This window comes from Astyanax mexicanus, chromosome 4, assembly GCF_023375975.1.
Source record: "Astyanax mexicanus isolate ESR-SI-001 chromosome 4, AstMex3_surface, whole genome shotgun sequence".
NCBI lineage: Eukaryota > Metazoa > Chordata > Actinopteri > Characiformes > Acestrorhamphidae > Astyanax > Astyanax mexicanus.
The window spans coordinates 56,440,001-56,445,697 of NC_064411.1; positions in this window are offsets into that span (position 1 = coordinate 56,440,001).

A 5,697-nucleotide genomic window follows, 5' to 3' on the forward strand; every position below is an offset into this window, starting at 1 on the left:
ATAAACTACATTATACAACTCTCACACATAAACTACAGATAAACTACACCTAAACTACACATAAACTACATTATACAACTCTCACACCATAAACTACACATAAACTACACCTAAACTACATTATAAAACAACTAAACACTATAAACCACAGATAAACTACATTATAAAACAACTAAACACTATAAACTACACAAAAACTACACATAAACTATACATAAACTACATTATACAACTCTCACACCATAAACTACACATAAACTACATTATACAACAACTCGCACACCATAAACTACAGATAAACTACACCTAAACTACACATAAACTACATTATACAACAACTGATGCACTGTCTTATCAGGGTTCTGAGAAGATTGTGAGTCTAAAACTTGTTTTAAAAAATGCAAATTCAAAATCATTAAAACGGTGCTGTGCGGCAAAAGTAGTAACCAAAGAAAATCAGGCTTATTCTGTATTTGTTCAGATTTCTGGGTCCAAAAAATCCAGTTTTAAGTGATTCTGTCTCGTTTCTTCATTCACCCACTCAGTTCCCAACCAGGCTGTTCCAATTACCCCCCCCCCCCCCCCCCCACACACACACACACTCTTACACTGTTATATATGGAGAATATATTAAACCCGGCCCAACCGCAGCTGAGTGGTCCGGCCCGATCCTGGCCCGGCGTCTGGATCCACTTTCCGCTAAAAAGGCAACGCCCCGTAAAGTAGAGCCTGGGAGTAAATGGGTTATAATGCCACCGTGGGGAAGCTAATAGGGAAACCTGTTTTCAATCAGCATCCAAATTACGCCTGCATTAGCTACCGCACACTTAACTCCATTACCGCCAGCGCCGACCCGGCACAGCTACCGCCGGCACTGAGGACCTGTCAGCGGCTCCAGCCCACCAATCACTGCAGGGCTCGGCGATACGGCCTTTACATTACATCACGATACTTCAGATCGTTTTTGCGATATCGATATTCTCAGGATATTTTAAGAATATACACTACCGTTCAAAAGTTTGGGGTCACATTGAAACGTCCTTATTTTTGAAGGAAAAGCACTGTACTTTTCAATGAAGATAACTTTAAACTAGTCCTAACTTTAAACAAATACACTCTGTACATTGCTAATGTGGTAAATGACTATTCTAGCTGCAAATGTCTGGTTTTGGTGCAATATCTACATAGGTGTATAGAGGCCCATTTCCAGCAACTATCACTCCAGTGTTCTAATGGTACAATGTGTTTGCTCATTGGCTCAGAAGGCTAATTGATGATTAGAAAACCCTTGTGCAATCATGTTCACACACCTGAAAACAGTCTAGCTCATTACAGAAGCTACAAAACTGACCTTCAGTTGAGCAGATTGAGTTTCTGGAGCATCACATTTGTGGGGTCAATTAAACGCTCAACATGGCCAGAAAAAGAGAACTTTCATCTGAAACTCGACAGTCTATTCTTGTTCTTAGAAATGAAGGCTATTCCATGCGAGAAATTGCTAAGAAATTGAAGATTTCCTACAACGGTGTGTACTACTCCCTTCAGAGGACAGCACAAACAGGCTCTAACCAGAGTAGAAAAAGAAGTGGGAGGCCGCGTTGCACAACTAAGCAAGAAGATAAGTACATTAGAGTCTCTAGTTTGAGAAACAGACGCCTCACAGGTCCCCAACTGGCATCTTCATTAAATAGTACCCGCAAAACACCAGTGTCAACATCTACAGTGAAGAGGCGGCTGCTGGATTTTGGGATTCAGGGCAGAGTGGCAAAGAAAAAGCCATATCTGAGACTGGCTAATAAAAGAAAAAGATTAAGATGGGCAAAAGAACACAGACATTGGACAGAGGAAGACTGGAAAAAAGTGTTGTGGACGGATGAATCCAAGTTTGAGGTGTTTGGATCACAAAGAAGAACGTTTGTGAGACGCAGAACAAATGAAAAGATGCTGGAAGAATGCCTGACGCCATCTGTTAAGCATGGTGGAGGTAATGTGATGGTCTGGGGTTGCTTTGGTGCTGGTAAGGTGGGAGATTTGTACAGGGTAAAAGGGATTCTGAATAAGGAAGGCTATCACTCCATTTTGCAACGCCATGCCATACCCAGTGGACAGCGCCTGATCAGAGCCAATTTCGTCCTACAACAGGACAATGAACCTAAACACACCTCCAAATTGTACAACAACTATTTACAGCAGAAGCAGGCAGCTGGTATTCTATTGGTAATGGAGTGGCCAGCGCAGTCACCAGATCTGAACCCCATTGAGCTGTTGTGGGAGCAGCTTGACCGTATGGTACGCCAGAAGTGCCCATCCAACCAATCCAACTTGTGGGAGCTGCATCTAGAAGCGTGGGGTGCAATTTCTCCAGCTTACCTCAACAAATTAACAGCTAGAATGCCAAAGGTGTGCAATGCTGTAATTGCTGCAAATGGAGGATTCTTTGATGAAAGCAAAGTTTGATGTAAAAACAATGTTATTTCAAATACAAATCATTATTTCTAACCTTGTCAATGTCTTGACTCTATTTTCTATTCATTTCACAACATATGGTGGTGAATAAGTGACTTTTCATGGAAAACACAAAATTGTTTCCGTGACCCCAAACTTTTGAACGGTAGTGTAAAACCTCTGGAATATAATCAAGAGGAAGATGGAGGATCACAAACCATCAAACCACCAAACTGAACTGCTTGAATTTTAGCACCAGGAGTAAAGCAGCATAAAGTTATCCAAAAGCAGAGTGTAAGACTGGTGGAGGAGAACATGATGCCAAGATGCATGAAAACTGTGATTAAAAACCACCAGGGTTATTCCACCAAATATTGATTTCTGAACTCTTAAAACTACTTTATGAATATGAACTTGTTTAACTTGTTTCTTTGCATTATTTGAGACATTTCTAATTTTCTGCAAATAAATGCTTTAAATTACTAAAATATTTTTATTTGGAATTTGGGAGAAATGTTGTCTGTAGTTTATAGAATAAAACAACAATGTTCATTTTACTCAAACATAAACCTATAAACAGCAAAATCAGAGAAACTGATTCAGAAACTGAAGTGATCTCTTCATTTTTTACATACATTCACTAGGACTCAGATTTGGTGTAAAACAATAATAATAATAGTCTAACAAAAAGCATATAAACTATATCTGTATCGTACCTGCATCACTGTATCATGATAATACTGTATTGTGATAATATTGTAATATTGTATCATGATAATATTGTATCGTGATAATATTGTAATATTGTATCATGATATTATTTTATCGTGATAATATTGTAATATTGTATCATGATATTATTGTATCGTGATAATATTGTAATATTGTATCGTGATATTATTTTATCGTGATAATATTGTAATACTGTATCATGATATTATTGTATCATGATAATATTGTAATATTGTATCATGATATTATTGTATCGTGATAATATTGTAATATTGTATCGTGATATTATTTTATCGTGATAATATTGTAATATTGTATCATGATATTATTGTATCGTGATAATATTGTAATATTGTATCATGATATTATTTTATCGTGATAATATTGTAATATTGTATCATGATATTATTGTATCGTGATAATATTGTAATATTGTATCGTGATATTATTTTATCGTGATAATATTGTAATACTGTATCATGATATTATTGTATCATGATAATATTGTAATATTGTATCATGATATTATTGTATCGTGATAATATTGTAATATTGTATCGTGATATTATTTTATCGTGATAATATTGTAATACTGTATTGTGATAATATTGTAATATTGTATCGTGATATTATTTTATCGTGATAATATTGTAATACTGTATCGTGATAATATTGTAATATTGTATCGTGATATTATTTTATCGTGATAATATTGTAATACTGTATTGTGATAATATTGTAATATTGTATCATGATAATATTGTAATATTGTATTGTGATAATATTGTAATATTGTATCATGATAATATTGTAATATTGTATCGTGATAATATTGTAATATTGTATCATGATAATATTGTAATATTGTATTGTGATAATATTGTAATATTGTATCATGATAATATTGTAATATTGTATTGTGATAATATTGTAATATTGTATCATGATAATATTGTAATATTGTATCATGATATTATTGTATCGTGATAATATTGTAATATTGTATCGTGATAATATTGTAATATTGTATCATGATAATATTGTAATATTTTATCGTGATAATATTGTAATATTGTATCATGATATTATTGTAATATTGTATTGTGATATTATTGTATCATGATAATATTGTAATATTGTATCATGATATTATTGTATCGTGATAATATTGTAATATTGTATCGTGATATTATTTTATCGTGATAATATTGTAATACTGTATCGTGATAATATTGTAATATTGTATCATGATATTATTGTAATATTGTATTGTGATATTATTGTATCATGATAATATTGTAATATTGTATCATGATATTATTGTATCGTGATAATATTGTAATATTGTATCGTGATATTATTTTATCGTGATAATATTGTAATACTGTATCGTGATAATATTGTAATATTGTATCATGATAATATTGTAATATTGTATCGTGATATTATTTTATCGTGATAATATTGTAATACTGTATCGTGATAATATTGTAATATTGTATCATGATAATATTGTAATATTGTATCGTGATATTATTTTATCGTGATAATATTGTAATACTGTATTGTGATAATATTGTAATATTGTATCATGATAATATTGTAATATTGTATCATGATAATATTGTAATATTGTATTGTGATAATATTGTAATATTGTATCATGATAATATTGTAATATTGTATTGTGATAATATTGTAATATTGTATCATGATAATATTGTAATATTGTATCATGATAATATTGTAATATTGTATCATGATAATATTGTAATACTGTATTGTGATAATATTGTAATATTGTATCATGATAATATTGTAATATTGTATCATGATAATATTGTAATACTGTATTGTGATAATATTGTAATATTGTATCATGATAATATTGTAATATTGTATCGTGATATTATTGTATCGTGATAATATTGTAATATTGTATCATGATAATATTGTAATATTGTATCATGATAATATTGTAATATTTTATCATGATATTGTATGTTAATAATATTGTATGTTGTAATATTGTATCGTGATATTATTTTATCGTGCTAATATTGTAATACTGTATCGGGATAATATTGTAATACTGTATCGTGATAATATTGTAATATTGTATCGTGATAATATTGTATCTTAATATTGTAATATTGTATCGTGATATTATTTTATCGTGATAATATTGTAATACTGTGTTGTGATAATATTGTAATTTTGTATCGTGATATTATTGTATCTTAATATTGTAATATTGTATCGTGATATTATTGTAATATTGTATCTTAATAATATTGTAATAATGTATTGTGATATTGTATCTTAATAATATTGTATTATGCTAATATTGTAATGTTGTATCGTGATTATATGATACCATATTGTGATATCATATTATGATAATATTGTATCGTGATCATATCACATTGTGATCATATCGCATCATGATAACATCGTACTGTGCTAATATCGTATTGTGATACTGTATCATGATAATACTGCATCGTGATAATATTGTTG